This window comes from Crotalus tigris, unplaced genomic scaffold (genome assembly GCF_016545835.1).
Source record: "Crotalus tigris isolate CLP2741 ecotype Arizona unplaced genomic scaffold, ASM1654583v1 scf7180000017536.10889498, whole genome shotgun sequence".
Taxonomy (NCBI): domain Eukaryota; kingdom Metazoa; phylum Chordata; class Lepidosauria; order Squamata; family Viperidae; genus Crotalus; species Crotalus tigris.
In genome coordinates this window covers 5,686,028-5,706,226 of record NW_024096460.1, presented here as the reverse complement: position 1 = coordinate 5,706,226, position 20,199 = coordinate 5,686,028, and the positions used below count along the sequence as shown (strand labels likewise).

At 36.8% G+C, this 20,199-nt stretch overlaps 1 protein-coding gene and 1 pseudogene across 1 annotated transcript in view; both read right to left on the bottom strand.

Annotated features, from left to right (window-relative positions):
• The window catches only part of LOC120306755 (phospholysine phosphohistidine inorganic pyrophosphate phosphatase), a 130,430-nt gene that overhangs the window by 51,428 nt on the left and 58,803 nt on the right, over positions 1-20,199 (bottom strand). The gene's annotated exons all lie outside the window — the stretch shown is intronic.
• On the bottom strand, positions 12,094-12,278 carry LOC120312910 (annotated as a pseudogene).

Genomic DNA, 20,199 nt, shown 5'->3' with positions numbered 1-20,199 from the left:
ACGTCTGCAACAGCCAAGCTCAGGCAGCATGAAGGATCCTATAAAATAAGTTAGACATAGAGCCTAGGGCAAAGCATTCAACAATCTATGCCTGAGAACATGATTTTGAAATCTGTACATCAGAGGTGTCCAATCTTGACAACTTTAAGACTTGTGGACTTCAACTCCCAGAATTCTTTAGCCAGCATCAATTCTATGAGTTAAAGTCCACAAGTCTTAAAGTTGCCAAGGTTGGACAGCTCTGCTGTACACAGCATCCTAAATACAGGACAATAGATTTCTATTAAACATGTTAATACTGAAAGTCTCTAACAATTCTCAATAACGGTATTAGTTTTTCTGATGCTGCACATTAGTCCTAATCTTAAAATTTCTACTTATGTGATCAGTGAAACAAATACAAACCCATCTACTCTGCTACTGTGTGCACATATATCCCCAAAATAATGACATTGTTTGGAACAACCAAAAATGATCCTAGTATGCTATCACTGTCCTAAAGCCTAGTAACAATCAATCCATTATAGACTTCTGCAAAATAATTCTATATGGTGATGTAGCATATGTATTCAAGGAAAGACTTTTGCTGAATAACTTTTGACATTATATGTTTTCTTAGTGACATTTCAACCCATAATCAAGTATGTTGGTAATACCATGTATTCTTATAAATGATTTAGTCTGGATTGTTGCTGTCACATTTCAGTTCAATATACAGACTTTTAAATTTTATGATTTAAAGAAGACTTTGAGAACCGATGCACAAGGAGCTATTAAGTTAGAGGGAAGATTTTTGAATATGGCTCCTGCCAAAAGTATCCATTTGAATAATTGTCTATTTTATTAAAATGGAGACAATTGTTCTGTTATATTTATAACATTTCCTTCCTGAAGGAAGAAATGAACAAAAGACAGACGTCTCTTTCACGTTTCTTCTGGAATCACATTTGGCAGACAACTCCACGTCTGCTGCAAATGCCTAAGAAAGTACTTCGCAAAAATATTTTCAGGTTTAATTTATTTTTGCTTTCTTAAGACACCGGTACACTCTTAGCTCTCTAGAGCCAACCTTTGTAAATTCCAAATCAAAGCCCAACCTCAAAAAGACAAATTCAGTTTGGAATTAATGACCAAAAGTGGTTAATGCACATATTTCTAGAGAAAAATATTAAAATTTATCTATTTAAAGAAGAAAGTATCCTTAAAACTAGGATTGGAATATAGTTAACCGTAACAGCAAAACACCCTGGTAATGAAATATTAGTCTCAGCACTTAGCACAAATACATTCATATTATGCTAGGCTTTGAGATGTATTAAATATACTATGTGTTAGTATCATGAAAGTCTAAATTAAAGTCCAGTCTTATCTACAGAAAATCATAGGATGACTTTGGAGTTACCACTTTATCTCACCTCAATGTCACAGGGTTGCTGCTGCAGGAAAAAAAAATACAGGAAGGAGTACTATGTATATTATTTTGTGTTCTTAGAGGGAAGCGGGAAAGCCCAGGTCCACACGTGAAGGTCCAGTTAAACAGATGTATTGTTTAAAAGCCTAGGTATAGGCCTAACAGTTAGCTCCTGCTTGAAGCTAGATAAGGGTCAGTGGTATTCAAGGGTGGTTGGACTTAGTCCACTTGTGACTATGGAGGGATTCTAGACTGATCCCTCTTTTAACTCTGCTCCTAGGTTCTGGCAGTCTATTCAACTTCGTGCATATAGTAATCTTGTGGCCATAATCATGTACAAGAACAATCATCCATGAGTCTTTCTAACTCTTTGTCCATTAGTCCTAATAAGAAAAGGTCTGGTTTCACTTGACTATTGGTCTTTAAAGCTCTTTACATTACTTTATGTATTTGAATCCAAAATTTTCTGGCTTATTTACAAGTCAAAAAAAAGTATATTTTTCTTTAACAAAAGATACTTCTCTTTGCAGGTAGGGCAGGCAAGTAGGACATTAGAGACAGAAATAGTAGAATAGTCAGGGGTCAAGAAGGAAAAAAACAGGACTGGGCATTCCTGCTCTTTACCAGGGGCTAATTCTGAAGCCATAAATTGAGCATTTTTACCTAGAATGGATCTGTAAAATATATCAGGGCTTTTCAACCTTTTCACCCATTGTACCACTTTTAGGATATGGCAACATCCGAGTACCACCAGTCACCTAGCAAGGTGTAAAAACTTGATGACCAAAAAAAAAAAAAAAGGAAAAAAGTGATAAAGTACAGGTAATCCTCGACTTACAACTGTTCGCTTAGTGACTATTCAAAGTTACAATGGCACTGAAAAAAGTGCCCCCCAAGGCACAGCCGAGCAAGACACCTGCCTGCCCACCTGGCCGCATTCTTTCTCCTGTCCAAGGTTTTCATTGTTGTGAGTATTTCTGTTGAGGATTGGCAGCTGGGGTGGGGTGGGGAGGTGTTTGGTTTTTATTCCCCCTGTCTGCTGGGTGGTTGCAGCAGGTTTTGGTCACTTCACATGACCCTGGGACACTGTGACCATCATAAATATGAACCAGTTGCCAAGCATCTGAATGTAATCACCAGACCCTGGAGATGCTGCACCATTCCAGCTGATCAGCGCTTCTTCTGGGCTCAGCAGAAGCACCAGGATCAGCGCCGAGCTACAGCTAGAGCCTGGCACTGATCCTGGTGCTTCTGCTGAGCCCTGACAGCCCTGCAGCTCCAGTCATCTCTCACTCAGGTTTGTGCGGTGCTGCCACCGGTTCAGCTCATTCCCTTCCCCTGCTACCACTTTTCTAGGATAGTCACGTACCACCTGCCAGGTGCCAATGTACCACAGGTGGTACCCATACCACTGGTTGAAAAGCCCTGAAATAGATCATATACTTGTTGTGCTGCATTAGCTCCTCCTTACTTGCTGCATCCTCCTATCTCTGTGCCACACCCCTGTTATAGCATATTTGGCAATGGAGAGATACAGAAAATACTACTTGCTGCCATCTAGTGGTCACCTAGTTTTGTACAGACTCAGATACGCCCTACCGTATGTATCAAATTTGCTGAAACTGTTGAACAAGGAGTTGGCTGTACGGGAGAAAAAGATGGGATCTTTGTGCCTGTGCACCTGCCTTGCCTGCTTTCTCTATATTTATGCTTCTGATTGAAAAGATGATTAACTTGCAAAGAGATTAATGGAGATATCCCATAGAACTGATTAACTCCTTGATTAAGACTTCTCTATGCTGCAGATTGAGAATTCTTGGCATTTTACAAGTTACACTTCAAATACATTAAAATATTCCCAGTATATAAATAAAAATAAATACAACATAATATAATAAAGTATCCATGATAATATATCAACATGAAAGAAAGTGGAATTAAATCTCACCAACTGCTAACAACAGACCAAAACAGAAATGATAAATTGATGGCAACATATCACACTAACTTTGTCTCCTTTTCATAATTTCTTCTGAATGCCTTCTGCTATAAACACAGTTCTCACTTTCCTCCATTTCTTTCTGAATAGTGAAAAGAGTATTAGTCATAACCACAAGTATTTATTTTTTCATTGCCATCTTTAATGTACTCATTAAGGTGCATCACAAGAACATTATCGACTCTAATTCCACTTAGAGTCATATTAAATAGTTGAAAGAGATTCTGAAGTGATCAAGTGTATTCACTGTATTTCCCATTATGGCAGTGTTTCCCAAACTTGACAATTTTAAGGCATGTGGACTTCAACTCCCAGAATTCCACAGCCAGCAATGCTGGCTGTGGAATTCTGGGAGTTGAAGTCCACATGCCTTAAAATTGTCAAGTTTGGGAAACACCGCATTATGGTATTGTTTCTCCATTATGTTTTCTAATAAAAAAGATGAGACACTACATTCTTACTACTGTGTCATTTCATGTGTTCACTATAACACTTCCATTTAGTAATCAGTCTTAGCATGGTAAAAAGTAAAGGTAAAGGAGTCCTGTGGGCTTTGCGCCACAATTCATTGCCGATTATAGACGGCGGTGTGGATCTCAGTTTCAAAGCCATTGAGCCAGTGATGTCCAAAGACACTTCTGCAGTTATGTGGCTAGCATGAAATCATGGAGTACTGTTACCTTCCCACCGAAGTGGTACCCACTTATCTACTCGCATTTGCATGCTTTCAAATTGCTAAGTTGGCAGGAGCTGGAGCGAGGATGGGAGCTCACCCCATTGCATGACACTCAGGTCTTGAACCTGAGCTGCTGGCTTTCCAGCTGACAAGCCCAGCATCTTAACCGCTGAGGTTACAAGGAAACTGCAAGTTTCCATGTCTGTTTTCAAGTCATTTTTTTTTATTTTTATGTCTAAACTTCAACAAACTCTGGTTACTATTATCTATGAATTAGACCGGGTGGTGGGTGACTATATCTCTTCACAACCTGTGAACTTCAACTCCCAGAATTCTTGAGCCAGCCAAGCCCTGAGTTAGACCCTCCTCTCCTGATCACATCCCTTCCAAAAGCATTGGACAATGGGAATTTACATAAGATATTATCTAAATTTCTCATTCTCTCCACGGTTCTGAGGTTCATGTTCATTATCTTCACTCCTGCTGACTTCAAAATTCTTTTTAAAAAGCCAGGGAATAGCCAACCAGAAACTACTTTCAACCAACCACAAAGAGAGCACAAAAATCAACATCAGTCAATGGCAATCTCTTGAAATAACAACTGTGGCAACTCCTGAAATAACAACCTCTTCAGCCCCAAACTGAAATAATGGCATGGCACTGCATGTTGGTAGATTTCAATAAAGTATGTATGTGTTTGTGTGCACATGCATGTGGACAGAAAGTAATGGATGACTTGAATTAAGGAAATGAGAGGTGGATGAAACAAGAGTTCAGGGCAGGCTACTTATACATGCTGGGACAATCAAGTCAGGTGTTGTTATTTTTTAAAAAAAAACAGGGATTGTGAAACTGATTAGACACTGACTACTAGGATTAAGATCAGGTTCCTGATATCATTGTTTATGAAATCTACTATGCCAGTGTTTCTCAACCCAGGAAACTAAGATATGTGAACTTCAACTTCCAAAATTGCCTAGTCAATCCGCATATCTTAAAGTTGCCAAGGTTGGCAAACACTGCACTAGATCTCCAGGAGTTCAAAAAGCAAGAGGAGTGATAAGGCTAGTCCTCCCATGGATGGGGAAATAGCCCATTCCAAAGTTCCATTCAGGCCCAATACTACAAATAGCAAAACTGGAAAGTAACAACATAAGATAATATGGCCAATGTGGACCAGCAACAAAGCTCCACACAGAAATATCCAAGTCAATTTTAAACTCAAGCTTGTTTTCCTAACGCACAGTGTATGAAAGTGTGTGCAGGGTACAAGCATGAAATACATTTAAATGCTATCTATGAATCAGGCAGTCTACTTAAATATGGTGTAATATTTTTATTAACCCATTATTATTGTGTATTTTCTTTTTGAAACCAGTACAATTGTTAAACAAAGTAACTGCACTCATAATCTGAGTATTATAGTGCCTGCCCCAAAATCCATATTTGAATATGTTTAATTCAGCTGATCCAAATGTGAAACCCTGATTCAGAAACTGGTTTATCTAGTTATAAACCAAAGTGAATAGCATGACTTTACCTCTTTTTGTCATCTTCTATGGAGGCCATATGAAAGGACATGGAGGCAATTAAAAGGTTGTTTTAATGTTAATTGGTACTGACTTAATTAACTAATGACTGAGTGATCTTTGGACTGCATTAGATTCATAAGTACAATTATATTAACTGAAGTATGGATTACAATATTTGCCCCATTAATCTCCTGCAAACCATGTTGTTGATATTTGCAACCCAAGCTCACTAAACTGTTTTAATATGATGGTAAGGTCTTCTGTGATTAAGTTTTCCAAAGTATTTATACAATATCTAGAATAGGGATTGTAGACTGGAATTTTCCCCACTTTAACTAAGTATTGACTTAGTTATGCTTTAATGGAAAAAAAAGTTTTTATATTCAGAAAACTTACTGAAAATACACACAAGTAGATAAACCATCTATTCTTAGCTAAAACCACAAATACTACCCGTGCTTTGCTAGCGGTCAGAAAGGAATTACGTATTTTATTGTTAAACATATTCTAAACCCAAAAATCCTGATCAGAAGAAGAATATTCCAGTCCTAGGAATCAAACATGGAATGCTTAAGTCAGGCATGTAAAACTTGCGACATCACGTGGCGTTGCGCAACATATCAGGACTTTCCCCCCATTGCTGGCAATGGGGTGGGCGCGGTTTCGGTGTGACACATCCGGCCCATGGGCCGGCTGCCTGGTCTAGGTGGTTTGGGGCCAATCACTCTCTCAGTCCAACTGACCTCACAAAGTTGTTGTGGTGAAGAAAATAGGAAGCAAGAACATTATGTATGCTGTTTTGAGTTGTAGAAAATAATTAGAGGAGGGGAAAGAGGCAAATAAAGAAAAGTCAGGATTAGCAAGCATTAACCAAGCAGCAAGAAAAGTGAACAAGTATGTCTTCATATAGCTCACACTTCTAGGCAAGCTAATTTCTCTTTATTCTACATTCAGAAGAATAGAATAGAGCTGGAAGGGACCTTGGAGGTCTTCTAATCCAGTCCACTGCTCGAGCAGGAGAACCTATACCATCTCAGACAAGTGACTGTCTAGTATCTTCTTAAAAATCTCCAAAAGAAGGAACCTAATTTCTCCTAACCTTATGGAAGGCAACAAAATGACTGAATCATTTGTATTCAGAAGCAAAGCATTTACAGATTTCAAGACAAATACTTGGTGGTGGCGGCAGTAGAGAGACTGCTTAACAGATGACACAGAGAAAACCAATAACCTACAATTCAGCATATCCTACAGGCTGTGCTCTTTAGTTTTGTTCCGCAAGTGATTTTGTTCTTGTTTTCCTCATTTGCTATATCATTGCACTAGGTCATGGCAATAAGTATAACAAATATGAAGAGAGTAGAAATGAAATGGTTAATTACAGGATTTTCCAAGATTAATGACATTTCACATAACATTGGAGTCACCCCCAACAGAAGCTTTCTATTATCTCAATTTTTAGCTGTAGCATAGGAAAAAAATAGAATATTTGGGAAATGGAAACAATAGCCCATTCAATTAATTGTGGCTCAAGTCAGCTGCCTAAAACCACAGAGACCAAAAGTAATCTATAGATCAAGATGACTGGAAACTAGAAACACTATTCTCAGTTCCCAATATTCTCAGTACCCAATTCAAGTGTGCGGACCTTGATAGAACTAAGGGGGATGGATTATGTTTCTCTTGGCCAAGTCTTGCATATAGCCCAGCAATCCCCAATCTTTCAGGGTTGGCAGACCAATGGTGGGGAGGGTGAGTCGGTGGGTGAGCATGAACAGTGGGTGAGTGCAGACAGTTTCATTTGTGTGAGTGCCAGGCATGCATACCCACTGCTCATGCAAATGGAGTTTCATGCGCGTCCACTGCTCATGCAAGTGGAGCTGTGCACGCGGTCACTTCCATGGCCTGGTTGCAAATGGGCCACGGCTCAATAATGGGCTGCAGCCCTGGGGTTGGGGACTTCTGATATAGCTCATTTCTCAATTTTAGAAAAATTACTTTCAAGACCTGAGGCTTGATAATTGCTTTGGAGTTTGAGGCTAAAGGACTAGAATTGAGAATTTACAGAACATTTTAAGTCGGTTGTCTGTCACAAGCTGAATAACCAAAATTGGATTTAGATGCTTTCTGCAATGATTTGTATGAGTTTATCATGTGATAAATTTGTTGTTATACATGTTTTATAGAAAAGGAAAACTCTGTAGTCAAAGAAGCACATGCAGTGGTTTTAATACAGGCATAATTATGGCACAGCAGCTTTCTTTAGGAAGCAAAACACTTTTAATATGCTCATTTGTTGAGGAACATTTAAGATACATTTTATAAAAGATGTAAGATTAAGATGCATACATTTTGAAGAGATTGGTTTCCAATGTCATACAGTTATGTCTGTATCAAAAACTTGTTAGGTGCATGACTGCATCAGAGAATAAATATGATAGTTAACATGTAAGAAATATCATACGTAAATAGAATTACAATGGCTACATGAAGACATAAATGGCTTACCTGCATTTATTAAAATGAGGGCAATTCCACAATAATATTAATATAATTCTTCTACTCCTATTTTTAGATTAATTAATTTATTTCTGTAGCCTTAACCTAACACCATGGCTTTAATATGATCTATGATCCAATAATGAAATGAAACTTATTTCATTTATGAACTTCCCTATAACCAAAGCTTTTTAAGGCAAGCTATATTAACAGGCCAAAATAAAAACAATAATAAATGGATAAACTAACTAAATGAAGATATAAAAATTATGACATTCTAAAAGTAGAACATAACCAACCAAATAATCCAGAATTAGTCTTCTTTAAATTAGAGGATTGATTTGGAATTTTAAAAAGTAATAAGCTCTTGTTTAAAAATAAGCATTCAAATCTCATGATATCCCAAGACTGATAGTATCAAGCAGATTAAGTTTCTACTGATTCTGAATATGAATGGGACTAGAGCAGGATGTTATTTGATTATTTCTAGGTAAGGATAAAAATGTATGACCAAAGGAAGACCTTACATATAATGGCTTTCGTAGGATAAAAATCAGTATTGTTAATGAACTAGATGGCACCATGAGTGATACAACCAGAGCCAGCTGCGTAGGCACTGGCCTAGGGCACCAAAATTCATAGATATGAATGCTAGCTCTTCTTTCCAATCATTCTAAATATGCGAATTTTTGTATCGGTTGAAGGCAATGCCATCAATCATTGGAGCCTAGAGGCAGTATATACCAGGGGTGTCAAACTTGCCATGTCACGTGATGTGTCGTGAGGAGCTGGGCTGGGCGTGGCTTCCGCGTGACGCATCCAGCCCACGGGTTGGCAGTTTGACACCTGTAGCATATACTATACCCTTGAGCTGGCACTGGATACAACATTACGATAAAATGAGTGTTATAATATTGGGATAAAATGATTATAGTACAGGTAGTCCTCAGCTTATGACCATAATTGAGCGCAAAATTTATGTTGCTAAGTGAAACATTTGTTAAATAAATTTTGACCCATTTTATGACTTTTCTTGCCACAGTTGTTAAGTGAATCACTGCAGCTATTAAGTTAGTAACATGGTTGTTAAGTGAATCTGGTTACCCCATTGACTTTTCTTGTCAGAAGGCTACAAAAGGTGATCACATAGTCTTGGGACACAGCAACTGTCATAAATATGAATTAGTTACCAAGCATCTGAATTTTGATCATGTGACCATGGGGATGCAGCAATGGTTCTAAGTGTGAAAAACAATCATAACTCACTTTTTTTCAGTGCAATTGTAACTTTTTTTAATGCATTCAATATTTTAATCTTTTTTCCTTCTTCAACCTTAGCCAAAATATAATTCTTAATATTTTCAATATATAAATGATTAAGTAAAGGCATTTTTTTATATTTATACAAATAATAATAATAATCTCTCTCTATAACATTTTTTTCAGCTTATATTATTCTCATAACCGTCATCTCATCCTATTTTTATAATTTTTGTTTGCTTAGATTCCCTTATAATTCAATCCAATTCTTATCAGTCATAATTTCTTCATATTAGTCATCTCACTGTCTAAATTTTCTCATTTAGGTACATCATCCCAATATTTTATGTCATTCATTATAAAAATACGATACTTTTTATCTGTCTTATAGTATTTAGATATAACATTCTTTTTAATCAGTTTATATTTTACTTATATATTAACAAAAGTTACATCAACCTACTATTTTAACATTTAATATATTATAAAACATACTATATTACTTAAATCTCATTATCCTTCTTGTTATAAGCCCCCTTTATGTTTGAACCTCTCAGTTCTTTTAGCCATATTCAAACAAATGTTTATTCACATAACAGTCCATCTGGTAGAGCGAGTCAAATCTATTGTATTTGTCTCTGATCTTCTTCTTTTGCCAAGTAATTTAAAAGTTGATGAAATCCACTTACCCAACAGTTCCTGTATTTTTACAAATGTTGTTGGGAATACAAAAGAGGAAGTAAGTAAGATAAATTCTTTCTGTCTCCTAAACTTTAATAGTTCTCCTATAATTCCATTTTTCTTGTTGTATCAGAACCTTGTAGATTTTTTTTCCTGTTTGTGTCAAATTGTAATTCTTTTCCTTTGTTATTTCATCAATTTGATTATACTCTTCTAGTTTGTAATCTGCTGTCTGATTTGTTTGTTCCTTTGTTGTTATTTCCTGGGTATTTTTTAATTGTAGATTTAGATTGGAAATATGCTTATTTAAATCCTCAAAGTTGTTTCAAATTTGTCATGGTTTGAATCTATTGTCATTTGTATTTGTCCTAACGTTACATATATTTCCTCTGGGAATGTATTTATCTTGCCTTGAAGTATTGCTTCTGGAGGCCCTTGATTTTCCAGGCTAAGTCCTTCAGGAGAAAATATTGAATGTGGCATCCTGTCATTTTTTGATACGTATGTGATATCCATGTTGTCTCCCCCCTTCAAATAATCTTTCATCAATGTTTTAAATCAAAAGTCAGTTTATCAGTCAGTCAAAATTACAGATTGAGTATATTAAGCCACTTTAAATCCTGCAAATTCTCCTCTAAAAGATTAGCCAAAAAGCCAAAGTTTTTTTTTTTCCATAAACAGTTCTTAGGTTAAAGCAACAGTCCAGGTGTTGTTGTTTTTTCTTTCAAACACTTTTCAATCTTATAGCTGGCTCTTCCTTTGTTCCCAGCTGTCTTCAAGGTTATTTGCAATTCAAAGGAACAACTTTTTCTTTGTTTCTGGGCATTCTGCCAATTTCTGAGTCCTTATTGTTAGTGTTCTATTCTTTGATTCTCCACTAGGTGTCAGGAGTTATTTCTTTTTTCAGTTTTTCTTTCCATCCAAAAGTTATTTTTGTTATATTTTTATAATTCCATCAGAAATTTTTTAGGATATAATCTTGACAGTTTTTTAGTTCCTAGATTTGTCCAGGCTGAAATATTTTAAATCAAATTTTAGTATATCTCTTTCAACTTTTTATGCTAATTCGCCGTTTCTGTCTATAAGGGAATGGGGATATAATTCTGGAAGTTTTCTTGCTTTGGGGATCTTTTCGAGGATATAAATAGTAGATAGAAGAAAGAAAATCAGTACTCTCATCAATTCCAAGCACCCTATTCACCAATGTTTAAGTTTGTGCTGTGGGATTTTGGCTGCAAGCAGCTTGGGCTAGACGCTGATCTCACGTTAGCCTTTCTCCTTTTGGGTTCGGAGGGCTTTCCCCAGATCTAACAAAGTGATTGCCATTGCTTCATGATCAACGGGGTGCCCCTCTTTCACAGTCACCTCTCCGGGGCAACTTCAGACCCATCTAGGGTCCCCCAAGCAGGAAGAAACTAAGTTGTGGGAAGCGCAGATCTGCTCTCGCGTGGCCATGCACGGCAGATGCAAAAACCGGAAGTCCTCATCAGTGTTATTGTAACTTTGAATGGTCACTAAATGAACTGTTGTAAGGCAAGGAGTATCTGTATTCTCCAGCCATTAGTACTTTAACAACCATAATCTAAGCAGGACATTATCAATACAGGACCTGCTGTTTTAGAGAAGTGATTAATCAAATGACTGAGTCATAGTTTTATTAACCTCATCCAATTTTTTACCAAGAGCTTGCACTGCTTAAGCATTTTCAACACATTTTCCTACCTAACAAAAAGAGAAGCAGAATCATGTACCATCATATACTATTTATTAATATGCAATCATATTCTCATTCTATTGCCAAATGCCTTGAAGGGAAAAATAACATAGTTTAAGAAGCAGATATAATCTGATATGGTCAGTCTGAACAAAAGAAATTGGAAGGCAGTCATGCCAAGTCAAGCACTCTAAGTAAACATCAACAGAAATCAACAACAACAACAATAATAAATCCTACCTTTTTATTTTTAAAAAATAATGTTGCTGTACACACAATGCTTCCACAAAGCAATCAATTTAAGTGGAAAGCATGGTGGAACAAGGATGTTTTGCGGATCAGCAGTCCTCACTACCCCAAATTATGCAGCCAAGTTTCCTGCACATGGGGAAATTGGGGAATTTTCATGCTCATTTGGGGATCAGCATGTTCAGAGTGCAATGGATGAGGCTTACCTTGGGAAAACCACCTTGATGATCATAGCATCTTCCCTGCCAGGTAAGTCCAATCAGATGGGACAATTCTGTGCAATTGCCTTTTGGGGTAATAGGAGGGGGCTACAAAAACTTCCAGGGGTAAGGATTCTACAATAAGTCAGGCTTAACTGAAAAAAGCTACATAGACATAATTTTCATCATTTTCTTGACTGAAGTGAATCAAATGTCCTTCTTCAAATCTACTGCTTTCCAATTATTAGACTTAATTCACATCATAATTTCACATAATTGAAATTATGGGAACTGAGTTCCACCATAATTATTCTCACCTTTCAAAGGAAGATCAAATGCTGTGCGAAACAAGTCTGAAAACCCAATGAAAAGGTAATTTTTTTTTCTTACAGAACCCCCCCCCCCATTAATCATACTGATGGGTAAAGGGTCTATATGATCCTCATATCTTATTTACTTAAGCATTAGAAATCTAATCTACCGGATTCTGAAAACTAACAAACTTGAATAATTTTAAGCCTATCTGAAGAAACTTTTATTCAGCAGAAGACAAAATGAAATTGTTTTCCTAATGATTTAGGCACTTAATACCTATCTCCGTAACTTCTGGAGCTACTGAGGAAGAAAAAAATGCAGCTATGAATTTTGCACTAGCACATTGTTATTCAAAGCATGAGAGTTTTGATGGATTATAAAAAGACCTGCAAGTTAAAGATGGATTTTCATAAATCTTTCTATGTAGGCTGGTACTCATTAAATGTTTACACTTACACTGGCACAGGTCTCCCTCAGTGAAGAAAGTTGCAGTTCTTGATTAATCCATGTTCTACTCCAGAAAATTGCCTACCTGGAAGAAGTGAAGCCGACATCTAGTCTTGGAGAACTATAGCCAAGGGCAAACAAATTCTATGACTTCATCCGTTGCTGATTCCCCTACAGCTCATACATTTTTAATGAGCTTCTCACGCATAGATTTGCTCTAGTGCAGCAACATCATGGTCTTCATTAAGTTGCAGCCCGTGTCTTATTTTCTGGCATTGAAGATTTTCAATCACCCACATGATCTAATTTCTATTCTGCAGCATGCAATCTGATAAGGTTCTGAAAGTATAACAGAGAACCATCTCGCAGAAGATTATATCCCTGATAGCATATCAAAAGTATTAATCACAAAAAAATTAAGAGAGGGGCTTTAATGGGTAAATCATGCCAAGTTATATATCAAATTGAAACCTACATGTTCATTAGGATGTTTCCTACAAATTAACCTTTTGAATAATAACTGAATTATAAGTTAACAGGGGAAAAACACTACTTTAAGATAATAAACTACAAGCAGTTTATTCTTCTAGTTCAGCGGTTCTCAACCTATGGGTCGCGACCCCATTTGGGGTCGATTGATCATTTCACGGGGGTCGCCAAGCAAGGCTGTCCGCCATTTTTTTCCCCTTTTCCGGCGGGTGCCTTACCTCCCTTGGGTGGCCCAGCCGGTGGTCAGCCTGCTCTGTCTCTGCCGCTTGCCAGCTACGCCTCGGCCGGCGCAGGGGGCGGCACCACGTATGTGCGGCACTCCCAGGCAGGGAAAGTCCTCGACGTACGACCGGTTGGGTAGTCCTCAACTTACGACCGGTTTAGTCCTCAATTTACGACCGGTTGCGGGTCACGGCATTAAAAAGGTTGAGAACCACTGTCCTAGTTAATATGCATGCCATTACATTTTCAGTTTTCACATTTTCATTTTATAGATAACTAAATTTTTCTATCCCTAAAAATATGATGAAAGGGTGACAAAATATAATCCTCCAAAGTATTTTTCTATACTACTGAGCTTTCCCAAAGAAAGAGAACAGATGTAACATTATGTAATAACAGTTTGAAGATTTCTCTTCTATAAATAAGTTTTGTTATAATCTATTTGCACATTACCTAACCCTAATCCTAATCGTAGTCCCCCAATTATTTCTGCAGGGAAACAAAAATATTAATCAAATGTAGTTAGTGCATCTCTATCATATTTAAGCTTTGATTTCCACATTCCACATATTTCTGGGTAGACTTATTCCCAAGTATTTCATAATAAGTAGAGCTGATGGCAACAAACTCATATAAGAATCAGTATGACGAGATGACTTTCATGCCAGTTACACTGGTGAAGCCTGCAGGCATACAAATCTGTACAAATCTGTTTTATGTGCAGGATAATTACCATAAAAATATATGACAAGGCAACTTAAAGTGTGTGTAAGTCCATAAAGCTTTAGAAAAAGAATAGAGTCCTTTTTAGCATATGAATTGCTTTCGTTCTGGGACTAAACTTACAATTGCAAGTCAATCTAAAAGAATTTTTAAATCTCCCAGATGGCAGTTGCTCTAAGAAAATTGAACTATAAGGGCCTGCTACATTACTATAAATGGTAAATTGCTTAGGCGAAGAAAGGTTATTTATTTATTCTTTCATTCATTCTTAAATCCATAAAGAATCAGACTTAGCCTGTCTTATTCAAGAACATTTATTATAGTGGAACTCCTCCTGACTGTGAGACAAGAAATTTTTGTCCTAAAAGAAGACACATGGGAAAAAAATCCTCAGGCACTACAAAAATATGCAACATAATAATACATTTTCTTGGAAGTTTTCTCTAAAAAGTAACATAATTTTTAGCAATAAAGAACAGATAACATATCAATATATCAACAGTTAACATATCAACATATCAACCCAAAACAAATATTAGATTTGTTTTGGATTGATATATTAGATATTACCCTATCGAAGGATGGTTTTAAATTTTTCAGAAATTAAATTTCTGAAAAAGAATCAATGGAACTATAATAGACTTTCCTCACATGGTTTCTTTTATAGGCACACATTCAGCCTTCCTTATCGAATTCTCCATATGTGCGAAGTTCAATTTTTAGAATTTTTAGCAAAGGTTGATTAGGAACTACTGGCAGTTAAAGAATATTTCTGGCTAGGAAAGCTGATCCCTTTTTACAGCAGTTATGATTTGTATGTTCTATTCTATAAGTACAATCCAGTTAAGTTATGGAAAATAAAAACACGAAAAGGACCTGGAATGGTCTTGAAATTGTTCAAAAGTTTTGAGAAGCTATAAAGCCAAGGTACTCAGATACTTGCCCAGAGTGTTTCCAATGCATCTAACCGTGCTGAGGTAAGTTAGTTTTGTTTTGTGTATATAGCATAATAACCATAGAAATATATAAAAGCAATCTGAAGTTTGTTAAATCCATAAAACTTCAGACAAACTAGTGTTTGTGTTCTCTTGATCTAAGCTTACAATTGCAAGCCAACTGAAAAGATTTTTAAAATCTTCCAGATTATACTTAAAATCTTTCAGCAATTATATTATGGGGAATGATTTTTTTAATAATCACATTCTTTATACTTAAATAAATTAAATTTTTGATGGGATCGAGAATTGGATAGAATACAGGTAGTATTGAATTCCTTATATGCAAAAGCACCTTTACATTGTCAAAAGATAGAACAAGAGTATGTGGATGGGTACATAGATAAAAGAAGCAATTAGCTCTGCATAGTAAATCAGGTACAGACAAAACCCATCATGTAAGTAATACATTATAAAATACTGACAGTATTCCTTTAAAAATAGGCCTGCCTTTTGAGTTTACATCTTTCTAGCGGTAGTTTCAGTCCTGAACAAATACATTTGCATGGAATGTTGAATTATGCATCTTGATTTGAGTATCTGAATTACTTCAATGGAATTTGCTCTTAGGAGTACTGCAGGCCTGGTTCATGCTTGTTTATTCAGAGATAAGCCCCACCAAATTCAATAAGTTTTATTCCCAAATAAACACACAGAGGAATTGAACTTTTGTACCCATATTTTTATTTATTTCAAAAAAATTGTAGGCCCTGTTTCAAGGTAAAGCAGCAAGAGGCAGCTCAGCTTCAAACATGCACTGTAGCTTGTTTTGCAATTTACAGAAAAGTTCTAAACCAGTGTTTTTCAATTTTGGTCATTTTAAGATGGGTGAATTCCCATAATTTCCCAGCCAGCATATTGGCTAGAGATTTCTGAGAGTTAAAGTCCACAGACTTAAAATGGCCAAATTGAAAAACACTGCGCTAAACCATAAAATATCCAAGATTAGCAAGAAATAGTAATACCAGTAAAACAGGAAGCACATAACTCAAATAGTACAGCCAAATAGATAACAAAAGCTATAAACATTATATGTGGAAGTGTATGTAAGTAATAGTACACTAGGGAGTCTTTACCACATAAAGAGCTGCAGTGGAAGACCTGATGTACATTTCTAAAATCAAGATCAAATAAATCTTTTTTCTCCTAATAATTTATTATGCTATGTTTCAAAGATTAAACTCACAATTACCGACTTAATTTCAGTTATTTTCCTACTCCTCCTTTATGCCAGAACAAAATTCAATGATCTATTCTACATAATAGTTGGGCCATACTAGTATTAGCAGTATTTTTTAGCTTATATCAAAGATGTTAAGGAATGTGATGACTTAATGATCAGCAGTATATGGGTATGAAGTCTAAAGCCCTAAACCTACAGTAGTGGTCAAAATTGTGGAAACCTTTTGGGAAAAGTGTACAGTAGAAATGCCACCTTTGGTTAAGTTTCCACCAATTTTTCTTCTAATTTCTTTATAACTGTAGCCTTGTTCACTTAATAATACTATTTTACATCGCTTTCTGGGTGACCAGTCAACTCTTTGCACCATTACTTTAATTTTATTATATTTTATAAGTTCACTAAATGAAAGAACACAAAAAACCCAACCAACTTGATAAGTGATCACATAACACACTGACAAATGTCCTCCTTTCAGCTTCAATACATGACATCGATAACTGAATCCTACTGTGATCTGATTGGCTCATTGCCAAAACAAGATGACATCTGATTGGCTCTCTAAACACTCATGCTCATTGGCTACAATCAGATGAAGGAAAGCTACTGATATCAACCTAAGCAAGTTGTGCTTCCTTTTTCTGGTTATTTGGCTATAATTTTTCATAGAATACAGTACAGATAATTGAACAAACTTTATTGCATTACATTCTTGATTAAATTATCTTTCCATTGATATATAATTTTATGGTACTACTCCAAAAAAATGTGGTGTTATTAGCCATCAAGCCTCAAAAATACACTTTTCCCAAAAGGTTTCCACAATTTTGGCCACTATTGTACTTTCAACAGAAGAAAACTTTTAAATATAATGGGGCTTACTTCCATGAAAAACTTTGCATGGCTGTGCAATATTTCGGATTTGGGATTCGTAAGTACTTTGCAGCATCTCTCTGGAATTGTTTAGACCAACCACATTTTATTGTACAATCATATGGCAGTTTCAGAGAACAGCTACATGATCTTGGGAAAAGATGCAGTTGCTTTAAAGAGCTGTGGATAGATACTATAATCATGCTGTGAAATATCTTTTCTAAATTATGTTTGAGACACCACACAGTCCTACTGGATTGTATTTACAGGCAGAATTGGTTCCAAAGCCTCTCACATTTTACAGCTATAATTCCATCTTTCTCTTACACACACAACCCCCCCCCCCAAGTTGCTATGGATTGCAAGAGAAGTCAGTCAATTGTTTCCAGTTGTGTCAAGTCTCTATCATATCTTTAATTTAAAGATTCACCTAGACCTCCCAGTGAAGCAGTTCTCAAGATAAACAGTATGAACTTCACAATTCCTAAATATTTTCAAACCTGCATTCCCCATCAGCAAAAAACAGATTGACAGAAACAAGATCTAGAAACTTTTAAATTACTTCCATCCTTTCTTGTATGGACACTGGGATGAGAATTTCCCATGTGTTTCAAGATTCTTGAGGGTATTCTAAGATCCTGACCCTCTTTTTTTTTTATCCTAAGAACATACACAAGTAAAATGTTCCATGTGACTATTCCCTGGGTTTGTCTTTTGTCATCTTGACATACTTATTACTTAATCCTGTTTTCCAATCTGTTTTTAAATGAACACATTACACATGTTGCTTTTCAATGCCCTCCTGCCAAACCTGACTATTTAGTACTACATTTCTTTTTCACTGCTTTCTGTTCTCCGTATCTTTTAAATTAGACACATAATTATTTAACACAAAGCCTTTTTTTCCACAAGGCCAAACACCATCACAACTAGTATATTGAAAATTTTACTATTCTCACTAGATAAAGTACTTTTTCTGTTTCTGACATAATATATTATACACTTTGTATAATCCTCTGCAAACCTATTTTGGAGAAATTCCCACAGAACCCAGAATAAACACATAAAATCAAATCCTTGGACAGAAACAACAAAGTATTCTGTCATAGCTCTGTAAGAACCTCCAGTCTGGTAATGATCCATGAGGGATTGCTCAAACCAAATCCCTCTTATAATCTATATAGCCAGATGTCAGATTCTCTACAACAGTTGGTTAATTCCTGTTAGAATACAGAACAGAATACAGAATTGGTTGATGCCTTGGAGGTCTTCTAGTCTAACCCCTTGCTCAAGTAGGAGACCCTATACCAGGGGTAGGCAACCCAAAACACTCAAAGAGCCACTTGAACCCGTTTCCCAACAAAAATAAAACACCGGGAGCCCCAAAACCCTTTTGATATCTAAAATGAAGATAACACCGCATATATCCTTTTTTATCTTTATTATAGGTGTGTGTGTGTGTGTGTGTGTGTATGTGTGTGTGTGTGTGTATGTATATGTATATATATATATATACATACATACACATACACACATTAAAAATAAAAGTAAAAATATGACTCTTGGGAATATCCATACTATTAAAACAATGATCACCAAGAGAATGCTTTAAGAGAATAAAATTACATACACACACAGGTAAAAAAAGGATATATGCAGTGTTATCTTCATTTTAGATGTCAAAAGGGTCTCTCTCTCTGTCTCTCTCCCTCCCTCTCTGTCCTTGGTCTGCCACTCCACTTTCCCCACTCTCTTTCTTTCTCTCTCTCTTTCCTCTCTCTCTCCCCCTCCCTCTCTCTCTCTCTCTTTCTCCCCCCCCCTCCTATCTGCTGCTCACCTGGCAAGATTCAAATTGTTGTCCAACAAGCTCAGGGGTAAGCAACCTCGTCTCTTTTATGACTCATGGACTTCAACTCCCAGAATTCCTGAGTCAGCCTAGCTGGGCTAGTTAGCTCTCTCCTGCCCTTCCTGCTTCCTGCTTCCTGCAGAGACGCAGCAAAGGGAGGAGCTCCGCCCAGTAAGCTTTTCAGCTCCTCGGAGAACACTGTGAGTGCACTCTTTTTTACACACACAGAGAGAGAGAGAGAGAGAGGGGGGGGGAGGGAAGAGCAATTGCCTCTCTCTGTCTCTGTCTCTCTCTGCAAAGGCAGAGGAGGCTGGGAGCCACAGGGGAAGGCCCAAAGAGCTGCATGCGGCTCCGGAGCCGCAGGTTGCCAACCTGTGCCCTATACCATTCCGGACAAATGGCTTTCCAATGTTTTCTTAAAAACCCCTAATGATAGAACACCCACAACTTCTGGAGTTAATTGTTCTCCCTGACAGGAAATTTCTCCTTAATTCTAGGTTGGATCTGTCTTTGATAAGCTTCCATTTGTTATTTGTTGTCCTGCCCTCAAGTGTTTTGAAGAATAGGTCAAACTCCTGTTTTCTCTGGCAGCCCCTCAAGTGTTGGAAGACTGCTATCATGTCACCTCTTGTTTCTTCTCCTTCTGCTCTGTGATTGTAGCCCAGAAGCAGCACTCTGCCAGATGACTTGCTGGTGGTGGGGCTTACCACCACAAACCCCAGCAGAAATGAATACAGGCAGTACTCGCCTTACAACAGTTCATTTAGTGACCATTCAAAGTTACAACAGCTCTGAAAAAAGTGACTGATGACTGTTTTCCACACTTATGATCATTGCCGCATCCCCATGGTCACATGATCAAAAGCCAGATGCTTGGTAACTGGTTCA